At 53.1% G+C, this 14,934-nt stretch overlaps 1 protein-coding gene across 1 annotated transcript in view; it reads left to right on the forward strand.

The window, feature by feature from the left end:
* The window catches only part of LOC308061137 (gap junction beta-5 protein-like), a gene marked incomplete at its 3' end in the record, with an annotated part of 151,350 nt that overhangs the window by 94,669 nt on the left and 41,747 nt on the right, over positions 1-14,934 (forward strand). The gene's annotated exons all lie outside the window — the stretch shown is intronic.

The raw sequence follows: 14,934 nt of genomic DNA on the forward strand, positions 1-14,934 counted from the left end.
GCAGGAGGGAGAAGGAAGGTTAATCTATCCTCCAGCCTTGCTATTCCTTCTTCCTTGTGATCTTGTGAAGCAAGGAGATGATGTGTCCTTTGAAGTGCAAAGTACTCCCCATCCTTCTCCCTGAAGTGGTCTCCTGCTCCTCCTCCTCCTCCTCCTCCTCCTCCCAGCCTTGGTCCAACTGCTTTCTGCAAAGTGCTGCTGATGGCTGAGGGGCTGGAGCTGTCCTTACGGGGGGCGGCAGGCCAGGGCTGGGAAGCAGGATTTCAAGACTGGCTTTCCTAAGCACCTTCAAAGCCATGTGCCTATTCAGACAGCCCTGAAAGATGAGGGTGCTGCCTAGATTTGGTGTTGGGAGCTTGGGGTTACAGGAGCAGGAGGAAGAGCTTGGGCGGGGAGGGGGCAGGGGCTGGGGGAAGGGGCAGGGCAGCGAGTAGGGGTCGGCAGGGCTCTTTGGGGGGCAGGATGCTGTGGAGCTGGCACTGGGAAGCCCTGATCTTACCTGGGCTCTCACCAGGACCTCAGGTCTTACAAATAGCAGCGCGATACCCCGAGCTGGTATTTTTTAAGGAGAGGGAGGCGGGCTCCCTCCTCTAGTGGTCTTCAATGGCTTTGTTCAATTTTTCAGTAAACTGTCGCAGAACAACAGCTTGGAGCTGTCAGGGCAGGAGAGGGCTGGCACGGCGCAGCCCTTTCCCCCGGACCCATGTTCTCCCCAGGTCACGGTAATTGAATTGTTTCAGTATTAATATCTTCAATATTAATATCTTCTCTGGAGCTCTGCTGATGGGAGGGAGGGAGAGATGTTTCTTCCAAAATAGTCTTAAGCTAATACAGAGAGTATGAATAAATCTCTCACAGATTATAGCCCCTGGAAAGCTCCTGTGAGTATCAGAGAGACATCCTTACTGCTATGGGAGGTTTGATTGAATTACAAATTTGAGGCAACTCCAAAGCAAAACTGATTAAGTCTTTTTCACTCTCTTGTTGTAGCTTTTTTAAAGCGCTAAAGCTTTTTAATAATTAGAAATCCCCCCGTCCTGTTTGTAAGTAGTTCTAATTGGCATCATCCTGTCTGTAAGCAGTTCTAGTTGGCATTGTGTCCACACGGGTGGTTATGCACCAAAGCAGAAAACCTGCAAAGCACGAGCCCGTGACGAGAAGCAGTAGCGCTCGTTACCTCCGAGGGCGACCCATGGCTCGTGTTGCAGGAGGATCACCCTGGGGTTTGGAGAAGGCAGTGGGAGAGAGAGGCAACATCCAAGAGATGAGCCGTGGGCGCTGCGGGGGGTGATGGTGACGAAATGGGGATGGGACCCCAGCTCAGGTCCCGTCCCTGTGACACAGGGAACTGGTGGGGCACTGGGTACAACCTCTTACGTAGCAGCTCTGGGAAAGGCTTTTCTTGGCTGGTGTGGACACAGCAAAGCCCCCGTTCCGGAGGCACAAAGCGCTTGCAGCAAGGGAGAGGAGGGTCCTGCTCAGCTCTTCCCATCGGATGTGCATGAGCCATACCCACGCCCACGGCGACATCGCTGTTTGATTAACATTGTCACTGCGCTGCCAGTATCTAACTCATCGCTTTGTAAAACATCGCCAGCGTAAAGACACTATAGAAATCACCTTATTCAGTTCCCTTCTATTATACCCAAGATTAAAAAACAGAAAGAAAAAAAAAAAAGAAAGAAAAAGAAAAAGCATTGTACCACAGAAGCTTCGCATCTCTTTGCAGGGCTGTCTACACGGAGAAGACAGCTGTGGTCTTTACCAGCCCTTGACAAGTGATTTTTCCAACAATCAGATGGGAGAACATGCTCTGTTAGGCTTATAATTGATAATATACCACTGTTGAAATATGCCTGTCAGTTCTTCAGGTAGATAAAATTCTATCATTGATATTTCCTAACAGTTTTCACAGGCAGCATCTGAAACCACATCCTCCCCCTGGCAGATGAAAGGTTAGACGGGAAGATGTGTCAGCAGGATCCGGCCTCCTGCCTCAGCGTGGGAGGGAGGAGAGGAGCGGTCCTGGGCTGGGTCGGCACGGGCGGCAGATCACACAGGCGACTGAAGCCTCTCCCAGAGCCCAGCAGAAATGTTTTGTGCCAGGGGAATGCAGCCGGGTATGAAAATGTCGCGATCGCAGAGAGGTTACAATAGCGACTAGGGAAATTCAGATAATCTAGCCCAAAGTCAGAATGCCGACTTTTTAAGCAGAGAAGGCAGTTAACTACTGGACATTTGAGCACGTGCTGCGATTGATCCCTCCACCCTGGGAATGTTTTGGAGATGAGCGCAGGCGTTGGGAAGATGTGGCATCACCACCCAGGCTGTGGGGTGTGGGGGGAGCACGCCTGCACCGTGCACCCCCGCTCAAAGGGGGACAAGGGCCGAGCCCAGGCAGAGGTGGCAGAGGGTCCTTCGCGGCTCTGCCGGCATCCTGTCCCCCCTGCCCATCCCACAGCCGCCCACTCCTGCCAGAAGCCAGTATGGCTCAACTCACCAGAGTCCAGCAAAGCTCTTCAGCAGCGCTGGGGTGGCTGGGGCAGCCTTTGGGTGAGGGGCTTTGGCTGCCTTCGAGATTGCAGCGCTCAAAAAGAGCTCAGGACCCGCTCAGGAGGCAGGTATCACAGAGTCCCAAAAATCCAGGAAATCCAAAAGCTTTTTGGATCTCTTTCTGGAAGGTGTTTGTTGGTATTAAAACCTAGGGCTGAGACAGGGAGGCAGCCCCCGCACTCGCCACCACCTGGCTTTGCCTTCTTGGTCCCACTGACAGCTTGGTGTCTCCAGCATCAGAGGGGTGCCACATGAGCTGGGTGATGAGAACAAGCAGTTGCTCAGCAGGGATGTCCAGGACCCTACAAGACGGTGCCTCTTGGGTTGCGTGGGAAGCTCCTCACCTTGCCCAAGCCACTGGTGCATTTGCAGTCCCACAAACATGCTGGTACTAGGGAGAGAGAACAGGTTTTATAGACCAGAAGTTGGAAACAGCTTGTGATATGGGAGAGGTGGAGGAAGGGACTGCAGGGATTATCAGCAGGACCTTGTTGCATCTGTCGGAGGAAATGTTGCTCCAGATGTGGAGTTTGTAGGCAGGGAGGAGAGATGCTCTCATGCGTGTGCCGAGTCAGTGTCCTGCAGAATAAAAATGAAAAAATTAAATTAAAAAAAAATAAAAAAAAAGGAAAAAAGCAGTTCTGGAAGCAAAAGGCATAAATGACTCTCCTTTTGCTGCTGGGCAGGTGGAAAGCGGCAGGTGAGGCACGAGGGGGGGACCTGGCAGGGCTCTCAGCTCCTCTCTGCCAACCTGGGCTCAGGGGGAGGATGCGGCAGCTTTGGCTTTCTCAGCCCTTTCTTCTCTCTCTTCCCTCCTTTCTTTCTTCTCCTGGCAAAGAACTCTAAGGGCTGGATTGCAAGAGCAGTTCCACGACATTCCCAACACCCCTTTCGCTGTGCCCCACGAATCCTGCCCCGCTCCAGTGGGTGCTCAGCGGCCAGCCCCCCTGCAGCCCAGTGAAGCTGGCTGGGGGGGGGGGGCCTTCATCCACAGCATCCCCCACTGAAGCCCCCAGTTGGCACCTTGCAGCGAGGTGCTGGGGCCTGCCTCGCATCAACCCTTTCTGCGCTGCAACTCCTGCCCGTTCGTTAAGCGTTCTTCCCATTCGTTAGCGTTCCTAACGTTTGGAGTCGAGTTAAAGGCGTGTAGCTAATAGCGAGCTCTGAGTTCTCTCCAGGGTTGGCTGCACTGAGTGAAATTAAAGTTCTTGACATCCCCGTTCCCCTTCCCCCTTACTAATTAGCCCTCCCCGACTCTTAGAGGTCAACATTTAAAATGGACTTGGCTAAAATGAGTATTTTTGCAAGCAGGGGTTGCAGTGCTGCAATAGGGACACAGGGGGGGACCCCCCGACTTGGAGGGCAGGCAGGAAGGTGCCGTGGGGACAGGGGACAGCAGTGCTGCCCGGGTGCCCCTCCTGAAGCCTGGGGAGGGGCCATGAAGCTCCCTTGGATCGATGCATTACGGGGATCGGGTTGTTTTTTTTTCCTGACTCCCTGATGAAGGTCCCTTTCATGAGAGATTTCTCTCTTCGAGATAGAAAAACCAGTAAATTCTGGGCTAAGTCTGCAAATCCCCGGCTGACGTTTGTGACTTAACTTACCCTGCCGAGTAAAATGCAGAGCGTAAAGACGAGAGTTTTAGCAGTGCTGTGTGACCAGGCTGCCAGGCTCTTAAACCCCCAATTTCCTGGCTTTTGATGGATTTAAATCAGGATGGGTCTAATAATAATGATAGTTGGTACTTACATGCCACTTTATCTTAAAAGCACTGTACAAACATTAATTAATTATAGACACAGACTGTGTCTGCAAGTGTGTAGCTGCAGATGCGCCGGGCTTCAATGCCACGCACAGCTTTTAGCCAGGAGTCTCACAGCGAGCAAGAGCACAAATTACATCTGCTGCAGCCCCTCTGCGGGCAGAGCTGCTTTGCTCTGGCATTACCTGCCGGGGCTGGCAGCTGCGAGGACCTGGCCCCGAAAGGTGATTAAAGGAACAACCCGTGCCCCCATCCCTGCCTGTAAACACATTACCGGCACAGTGGGACGGCGGCTGGGGCGAGTGCCCCTCCGGGTGCTGGGGTCCAGGCTTTTTTCACACCATTTTATTGACATCTCCCCAGTGAAAAGGAGGCTGGTGGTAGGTAATGCTGCAGCGTACCAGGTGGCGTGTTCCTTTGTGCTTCAGCCTCTACGTGGCAAAGTGGTGAGCGTGATGCCTTCCTCCATCTCAGTCCTGGACCAGTAAAAGGCACCTGCTTCCTATTCCTGGCTAAGGAGGTGCCAAGCTTTGGGGGCTAGCTCCTCCTTTGGGGCAATTTGGTCTGGCTAGGCAAGAAAGAGAACGAGTAGCCAAGTCCTGCCTTGGTTTATTGGCCTCCTTATGATTGTAGGTGTTACTCTTTTGGGGGATGCTGTGGTCCCTGACTTCTATAGCCAGTAGCAGAGATGAAAACTGCCATCTCCTACTTCTCCAAATTAAAACAAGCACCCCAATACTGCACAGAAGGTTGCTGTTGGCAGTGAGAAACCGCGGCTGCACCTCTCCAAACAGATGCAGCCCAACTGGGATGCGGTGGTACGTGTTGGGGATGCTCTGTGCCTACCTGGGAGGGAGGGAGGGCAGCAGCAGCCATGTAGGGAGGCAGGCTCTGTCTTCACAACCTTTCCCCATCTCTGACCACATGCTGGACATGCAAAAGATCCCTGTTTCCTTGGAAACAGGTTCTTTCTGCATGTGCTGCAGTGAGTCGGGAAAGTTTGCCTTCATCAAACCCCCACGGTGAAGAGAATAAGCTCCAGAGATGCTGTCCTGGGGATGGCAGCCTGATTGCTGCTCCTTCCCTTATTTACATCCCTGTAAGAAAAGAAACAGGAAAATGAAAATCTCCCTCCTGCCCCTTGCAGAGGAGATCTCTCCTGATTCCTTGTGAGCCTTGCCAGCATCTGAGGGCAGAGGAAATCACTTAAATCATGGACATGTCGCTCAGCTCCCCCAAACCACACATCCCCTCTGCAAAGCCTGGGCTGCAAATGCTGCTCCCCCGTGCAGCGGCAGGCTGCGGGCAGTTCACGGACGTGTCCCCTCACTTCGTTCGCCTTTATTCCCTTTCCAGTTCATTTACCATCAAGTCAGGCTTTGAGATGAGAGACCCAGAGGTGCTGGAAGCGCCGTGTCCGTGGGGCACCGATGCCAGCCTGGCCCTGTGGAGGCTGCTGCCGACTCGGGGAGCGCCGATGGGCAGGCAGGAGCCAGGAGCAGCCCGGTGATACTGCACCGGTGGCCTCTCCTTTGCTTCACGTGGGAAGCGGTGTCTGCCTTTGTGTCTTTTCCAAGCCCAGAGCTGCACAGACACCCCAGGGAAATCAGAGCACAGACCAGGGGCATACGCTGGGCCAACGTTTTTCTGGCTCTGTCATCTCTGAGTCTTTCCAGAGGGGAGGTGGGGCAGGGGAGTGGGTCCACCATGGGCCATCCACAGCGACGTCCCTGCTGGCCGTGGCTCTGAACAGCTCAGCACAAGGGGCTTCTTGGAAGATGCCCGCAGTTGCAGCGTGCAGCAGGTTTGCATTTACCTCGCGCTTGGCCAGGTTTACCTGCCGTCACTGCACCGACCAGCCCAGATGCAGCCGGGGGCACCCCAGGGTGGTGCTGGGGTGATGCTCCCTGCACCAGAGGAGTGCAGAGCCTGTCCCTGGGTGCTGGGCACCGGGCAGGGACCGCAGGAGGTCCGAGGGGAAAGCACAGGGGCCACCAGTGCGGGCAGCCAGGCTGGAGGTGAAGCAAATCCCAAACCCTGGCTCAGAGCGGGTGCGTGGGCACTTGCCCCCACATACGTAAGTGCCTGCAGTTTAGAGAAACCTCATGAAGAATTTTCCTCAGGGAGGATGAAAACAAAACAAAACAAATACAGGTTTGGGCCTTTGGGGCATTGCTGTGACCATCTCTTTAGAGAAAACGGTTGTTTCGCTGGTGCTTGGCTCTGGAGTGGGGGGAACATAGCTGCGGTGCGACGGGGATGTGGCTGGCACGGGGTCCTGCCACGGTGCCGGTCCTGAGCATCCCCACCTGCTGCAGGCAGCGCTGGGTGCTGCGCTGAAGTAGCCGTAGCTAAAGGGGCTGTTTGTCACAGAAACACCCCCAAAAAAGCCAAACACCAAACCTAGTTTATTCATTGTCTGACAAGTATTTCCATCAAAAAAATAATTTTGCAGGGGGGGAAAAGCAAGGAAAAAGGCTGAATGTTTCTGACGAGGGTGGTTTGGTCCTGTCATTCAACCAGGATCTGCCAAACCAAACCAGGGATCAAAGCCTTGAGTTCTGATCCAGAATGGGTGGGCAAGTGTCATGAGGGGTTTTGCCATTCTCCTACACTTGTTTTGACTGCCTCTACCTCTAAAGTCTTGTTTGAATTTGAGAGTGAGATTTAATTTGATTATTTTTACAGCTAGAAAGCAATGAATGAGTAAATACTCTTTGCTGAACATTTCATTTGAAAAACACACTAAAAACCACTGAATTAATGACTCGGTGATTGAGGCTGTGAATTTTGGTTAATCATCATTTTAAAAGCTATACTAGTATAATTTTGTAAGCTGAGGAATATCATAAAATGTTTCAGTTGTTTTGCTGCTGTAATTATGCAAGACACACACTGTCCAGATGCAGTGGTTCTGGTACACGGGTGCACTGCGCTGCTACAAATTGCTCCGGTTCCCAACCTGGAGCTGTGCCAGTGTCAGCACATCTGTACCAGTGTCAGCACATCTGTACCAGTGTCAGCACATCTGTACCATCGGCCTGAGCATCCACCACCGCGGCAGATGCCCAGCCAGGGGCTGGTTTTGGTGGAGCTGTGGCAGTTTTGACGTGGGAGGTGGGTTAGATGTCAGCCCGCATTTGCACATTAATGCCAGGCGTTAATTACCTGGATCTCTTTGGATCCTGCTGGCCTTGACACTCTAAATATTTGCGGCAAAATTCAACATCCACAAAAATCTCTTTATTCTTGGAAATTCAGACCTTGTTCCCCAGGACTTGCTGTGGCTTTGCTAAAGACACTGGCAGCCTTTCCAGTGATCGCTTCAGTTCTCTGGCTGCCTGCTGCTCATGGGCTTATTTTGAAGAGAATCCACTCCTTTTTTGAGCAAATACAGGTGCAGTTTATGGAACTGATGCTCGGGCGATTCCTTTGGTTTCAGTATAAATCCCAGAGGAGATCAGCATTTTGCTTAAAAATCTTTGAGCCGCTCAAACAGAGGGACGGATAAAGAGAAATGTTTGCACAATCTCTTTGCAAATCAAATCTTTAACGTTGTGCATCGCTCTGGAGAGGCGGAGGGGAAAGATAATCCCAGATTTTGACTTTGAGCTTGCAAGGCAAAGCTGTCCTTCATTGTAAAATCAGTGGGAGTTTGTCCTGCCATGGAACTGGAGGATCTGGAGTCCTGAGACATCAAAGCAAATTACACCGCGATCTTTTTCTCAGCCTGACTCCAGGAGGTTTCGTCTCGTGCCAAGCGCACGCAGAGTGTGAGCGTTTTGACATGTTCTCCTAATCCTGGGATTTATAAAGCGCTTAGCGACACACACAGAAGTGATTCATTACTGCAGCAGTGCCACGTAGCCTCGGATGCAAAGCAGGGAGAGCGCCCGATGGCTGCCTGCCACGGCCCCTCACCGCTCGCACCCCAGCGCTGACGCCTGTGCAAAGCCACCGCTTTGGGGGGTTGTTGCTGAGGGGTGCTCAGGACCGTCGGTACCTCCAGGTCTGAGCTCACCACATCTCCATGCTCTCTCTTGCTGTATGGAAAAAGGAAGAACGTGCCGAGGGATGGAGCCAGGAGCAGCCCTGGGGTCCCAGCCTGATCCATGGTACACAGGTCCTGGGTGCCACCAGCGCTGCGTGGAAGCCAGGACAGCATTCCACATTTTCTTCTTGCAAAACTGATTCCTCAACATCTTGAAATTCCCCAAACACCTGTACATTTGAGATACAGGCCCCTTCCTAACGCCTAGGAACGCTGCGGTCCTGCACTGAAGGTTGATTCCACAGGTAGTGAATAAATTCTCGGGGTTTTTTATGGGTTTGGGCTGAGGTTTGGAGGTAGGGAGGTGCTGATCAGGGTCTTTAGGACCCTAAATGCCTCCACAAAGCTGGTGTTTGGTCGCCAGCCAAGGAGCTGCACCCAGCAGGTGGCTTGTAGCCAGCCCATGGTGCAGGGAACCAGAGTAACGTGTGCTCATTATCTCTGCCTTGCTCAGAAAGGATATTGTGATTTTAATAACTTCTTGGATCCATTTTTTCCCTGGTAGCTCTTGTTGCCTTGGATACAGGCTCTGGAGAGGCTCAGCCCTGCTAAAGATGGTAGATCATTTAAATGGAATAGAAGATGAGGAGTGGATTTGCAAACTGCTTTTGCTCTCGTAGAGAGCTGGCTGGGAGCGCTCCAGCAAAGCCGAGCTTTTTGGGACGCGCCGAGTTGGGAAGGGTGTCGTTCATGGGAACGGGACACCAGAACTTCCTTTGCATGAGGTTGGACACAGTGCCTGGTGTGTCCGTGTGACGGTGCCAGGCACAAAGCCTCGAGGCTTCGGCAAGTGCCATTGCACCGATTCCCAGGGCACTCCTGGCAGGAGAAGAGCTGGATCTTGGCACCTTTGGTACAGGGCTTCAAGGACCTCTGCTCTGCTGCCATCCTCTTCCTCCTCAGCCCCAGCCTCTTGTCTTCACTCTGGGCTCGCCAAGGTCCCACAGGTCCTGCAGGGTGGGCTGCAGGCCATCAGCTTTTTCAGCCTGTGTCCACGGCGCTCCAGTTCTCCGGGGTGTTTAGATGCCAAGCGTAATTCCCACTCCTAGCACCCCCTCAGTCCCTTCCTCCCACTTCACACATGCTGCTTATCTACAGATAAGCCATGCAAATCAGAGAAATTCTCATTTCATGCTGAGAGGTTACCCACCCCTAAAGGTCACCAAAGCTATTAAAGAAAAACCCTCGTGCCCAGGGCTTTGGACACCTAATTTGGCTGGCTTTGGTCAAATTTCACGCTGCTGTAGTTTTTGATTTATGCCCTTTGAAAGTCTTTTGCTGTGCTGGAGAAAGCCTGCTCATGGTGCCTGTTGTAATCAAATAGCTCTAGCTTTTCTGAGATGCTTTTTCTTCTTTTAATGACTCTGGGGTGTCCAGGCCCATCCTGATGATAAACAAACTAAATGAATTGCTTTTGCTTCCTGGTCCCCATCATAAACAGATTTGGATATGACGGCTGCCTGACTAATCATTAAGATCATTTGATCACTGTCAGAGTAAATCAGCCTGACTTGAGACAATGCACTAAACCTCGACTTGCTGCTGGGGTTACCGAGTACAAGATGCTAATGACACTGTGCTCTTGGAAATTATTTCTTAATTGCTTTATAGTAGCTGGCAGAGATCATAGCCTTGCTGTGTTAGGTGACACGGCACGGCAGAGCCATTAGAGGAACTGCACAGCCAGAGATACCCAGGCAGCACCCAGCAGCAGCCAGCAGCAGCCAGCAGTACCCAGGCAGCACCCAGCAGCAGCCAGCAGCACCCAGGCAGCACCCAGCAGCACCCAGGCAGGACCCAGGCAGCACCCAGGCAGCACCCAGGCAGGACCCAGGCAGCACCCAGGCAGCACCCAGGCAGCACCCAGCAGCACCCAGGCAGCACCCAGCAGCACCCAGCAGCACCCAGGCAGCACCCAGCAGCACTCAGCAGCACCCAGGCAGGACCTAGGCAGCACCCAGTAGCACCCAGGCAGGACCTAGGCAGCACCCAGCAGCACCCAGCAGCACCCAGGCAGGACCCAGCAGCACCCAGCAGCACCCAGGCAGGACCCAGCAGCACCCAGCAGCACCCAGCAGCACCCAGGCAGGACCTAGGCAGCACCCAGCAGCACCCAGGCAGCACCCAGCAGCCCCCAGAAGCCACCCTCTCCCTGAACAGCTGAGGATGCTCTTGGGTAGCAACATACGGGCAGGACCAGGAGAGATGTGTTTGTGTGGGGGATGACCTGGGCGCTTCAGCTCTTGCTGGGAGTGCAGGGCGGCGGGACTCCTGCCACTGCATCCCAGCCAGTCTCCGTGGGTGCCCCCGTGCCCGCCGCTGCCTCTGGGAAGGGGTCTCACGATCTCTGGAGGCCTCGGGAGTTTCACCCTTGATGCTGCCTCAGGGAGAGGGCAGCAGGGGCCCAGGAGAGGAAGAAGGAATCATTTAGGAAGTAGCAGCAGAACAAAGAAGGAGGGAAAAAAATCTTTTTCTTTGCTTAAAAAGAAATCTCAGCCTTCCTGGAGAGAAGAAAAGAAGAGGAGGGAGGTAGATGCACCACACAAAGAGAAGAAAATGTGCCGAGAAACCACAAGGTGTTTAAAAGCTCACACAGGAAACCAAACCCACTTTGATATCCCCTCTCATTGGAAACGTTTGAGGCCAGAATAATGCTGCCGTGATTTATCACACAAAGGGATGAGAAAGTGAGTGGATCCGAGAGTTCCTTTCTGTTTCTTAGGACAAAAAAAATGCTTTGTATTAGATTACAATGTATAAGCAAAAACCCCTTAATAAAATGTCTATTTGCAGGCATGTATTTGTTGAGCAGCAAAGCGTGTGCCCTTCCAGGAACAGGCGGCTGGGAAAGCAGCAACCGTCGTGCAGGAGAGGGGCCACCTCCGTCAGCGTGTAAGAACGTTCCTGCACTGCTTCACGCCTGTCACGCACCCCTGAGCCGAATGCTGGGTGTCCCTCCTGCGAAGGCTCACTCCACTCGGGAAAGGGCTGGGGCTGGCAGGCGCTGGGGTTCATGGCCAAGGGGAAACTGAGGCACAACCGGGGAATTTTCCCACACCAGAAGCCTGTTGAGCACAGAGTCACCCGTCTCCCAAGCCAGACATGTGTGCCCCGAAGCATCAGCTCTGCCTTAATTTCATCTCTCCTCCTATTTGTCCAACAGTCCAGCTTGAGAGCCTTTATTTTACGCTTGTTTAAGTTAATTTTATAATTAGCGGAGAGAGGAGGCGTTTTGGCTGGGTGGTCATTTATAGCTGTAGATCGGGGCAGCTGTTACCGGTGCCTGGTCACCGAGCGGTGAGCGATGCTGCCGTGCCCACGTCGGGCTGCGTCTGTTCGAAGGAGAACACTCCGTGCCGAGCAGCAACTTCCCATGGAAGCAAATCGGTCCCTGCTTCTTCCCTAAATACCGAGCGGATGTGATCCAGGTCCGACACAGGAGTAGAAGAACTCAGCAAACTATTTCTCCTTAAATGTTCATCCCAATATATGGCAGAGCAGTTACTGCTGAACAAATGAAAGATAGAGCTGCATCAAAATCAACTTTTTTAACAGGGAAATGTTTATTATATACTGTGCTGCTTTTTCCCCTGGTGGGAAAAAAAACAGTATTCAAAATGAACATTTTTTAAACTGATGAAAAAATCAATGTAACAAAAAATAAATGCTTAATTTTTCATCTAACGTGTCCCCATTTTTTAACTTCCAAATTACATTTTCAGTAATTTGACTTTTCTGCCTGTCATAAACAAGCTGTATCAGACTGTCTCTCTGGCCGGGAAGCCCGTGTTGGTGCTTCTGTCTCTCGCTGTGCTCAGGAGGGATGGAGCTGCTCCAGAGCAGGATGTTTCCAAGCTTCACCAGGAGACAGGGAACGAGAAAATCTTAGTCCACAGCTGTTGGAACCCCATGTCTTCTCCCCATTTTGCATGGCCCACCCCTGAATTTCCATCTGAGACCCATTTAGTGTCTCTGCCTGAAGCTGGGCAAGGGGAGGAGATCCTCACAAAGGCATGTTGTTTTTGAGGTTATTCCAATTCTGGTTGAAGCTGAAAAACTGAATTAAACCATGCAGGAGAATAGGGATATGGCTCAGACCCAAACACAGAAAGTGATGGGAGGTTTGGAACAAGCCTTTTAATAACCTGCTGGGGGGCAGGAGCCCTGTGGCACAGCCATGCACCCTGAGAACGGCCGGAGCGGGCAGGGGGACCCCTCGGGCCAGGGCTCCTGTCCCCAGGCTGGGCTGGCGTGTGCAGAGGCTGGTGGCTTGGGGGGATGCTCAGCGCAGGGGCTGGTGGCTTGGCTGCAGCAAGGGGGATGGCTCAGCAGGTGGCTGGTGAGAGACCCCCTTGGAGTCCAGCTGATCCCATGAAACCTTCTCCAAAGTCATTACAGCGGAAGGCTTGGAGGCAGAGGCCGATTTGCATTTTTAATTGAGCTCAGAGGCTCCGAGGTCTCCCGGTGGGCTATGAAGGTTAACGGGTTCCCAGCCTGGGCACGCGGGGCTCTGGAGGGGAGGCAGCTGCCGCTCGCGGTGGTGTGGATGGGGGAGGCAGGAGTTTGGGTGGTGGGGATGCCATAGAGCCAGGTTGCTTGTGGAACCCAGCGGAGCTGAGCTGCTCGCAGAGGGCGCTTGGATGGATGAGCCACCAAAAGCCACCCGGCTGGCGGGCGGCTCTCGGCGGTGAGATCCGATTCTCTCGAGATCCGATTCCGGGGGGAGCGGTTGCGTGTCCTGGCAGGAGCAGCTTTGTGGGGAGCGCTTCCCTGGGCACGTGCAGCCAGCGCCGAGGATCGTCTGCCAGGGAGCAGCAGCTGAAGGGCGCAGGTCCAGGCAGGCGGCTGCTGCGGAAGCGCTGTGCTCCCCTCTCCGGCTCAGCACACCCCCTGCCCTGAGCCCCAGCATCATTTATGCCCCCGTTAGAGAGACAAGACAGGCAGAGGCTCCTCTCTCACCCACACGGGTCCAGCACAGACCTTGCTGGGACCCAGTGTGACCATGCAGGATGGCTGGGGCTTGTCAGGTCCACGTTAGCCACTGATTTCCTTCCAGGTCTAGCGTGTCTCCAGAGCAAATCTCCTAGTGCAGAGCAGATACTGCCTCTTCCCAGTCCCCTCTCCCACGTGATGATACGGTGCTGTCCCAACACATGTGCTGTGATCTCTTTTAAATGGATGCATTAATCCTGCTATGGCAGCTTTGGCCGAGGCTGCGTTACTTGTAACCAGAGCCTAATCCTGCTCCCAGCTCGTGTGATTTATCTTTATTCCCTGCATATGTAAACCAGCCCCTGCCACCATCAGCATCACCTGGGCTTGATTTGTTTCGGCAAGAGAGTGCTATTTTTCTTTTTATCCTAAGCAAAATGCATATTTGAACGGGATTAAATTTGAACCCCTTCAAATGCTTAATTCTGAGTGGAATGCAAATAGTCCCTGTGGACCGTGGCAGTGGCTCCAGACAGCGGAGTGAGGATGGCAGTTGTGTTATGCCTTAAAAATATTTTCAATTGCAAAACAAAAGTGGGAAGAGAGGCCTTAAATGATGTGAAAATAACACTGTTTGAATTAATGTGTCAGCCCTGATGGATGCTTGCGCTGCCCGGAGTTTTGAAAGGGCTGTGACGGGTAAGATATTACCAGGTGAGATTTACCTACAGCCCATGACTTTTAGTCAGCAAAATCTAAGATGAAAACCTATCCTTCACTCTACACTGACTTCCAAGGAATATTGAATCAAGATAAAGACCTGCAGGGCCACATACACAAAGGTGTTTTGGCATCTAAGTCCCATTAATTTCGATGCAAGTTTTGGCATTTTCTGATATTATCTTTAATTTAGTCAAGTAAAGGAGGGTCAGTCCTTGTCCCCAGCGCGCCCAGTGCAGGAGTGCAGGCAGGGTGAAGGTCTGGGCTGTGGACAAAGCTGGTCAGTCCTGCCCTCAGTGGCTCTCTCTGGCTGTGCCAAGCATAGTTTTTCAGTTTGTCTTCCTTATCATCATCTCGAAGCTGCACGTGCGTGTATGTGGTTTCTTGCACCCTCATCTTCCTCCCAGAGTGAGAGAATGACCTACGTATACAGGCGTTACACCGGGAGGATGCTGGGCTTTGTGACATGGGTTGTCTAAGGACTGGAAGCAGCAGTGCACCGCATCTTCCCGAATGGGCACGCTCATGCCCAGATGGGGACTGTGCTTGCCGCACACCTTTCCTTCCTCCCCCACTCCCTCCTCCTCTCCATGGCCACACGTTGGGTGCTGACCCGTGGCACCGACCCGCAGAGCAGCCCGTTCCCAGTGCCCGCGGCCAAAGGGAGGGAGTGACAGCAAGGGAAAGCAGAAGGTGAGGATCACAGCGTGGGATCACAGCGTACACGCTGGACCAAATCCTGTCTCTTGACCTTTGAACGAGGCCGCCGGTGCCCGCGAAGGCGGGGATGGATTGCTGCCTTCAGGCCAGGGGAGAGAGGGCAGGGCTGCGCCCGGTGCCGCTCCGCACTGGCAGCACCAGAGCAAAAACAGCATTTGAGATCCTGCAGGGCTGCCTCTGAGCAGCAGGGCCTTTG

Source organism: Falco punctatus (genome assembly GCF_963210335.1).
Source record: "Falco punctatus genome assembly, chromosome: 3".
In the NCBI taxonomy this organism is placed as follows: Eukaryota; Metazoa; Chordata; class Aves; order Falconiformes; family Falconidae; genus Falco; species Falco punctatus.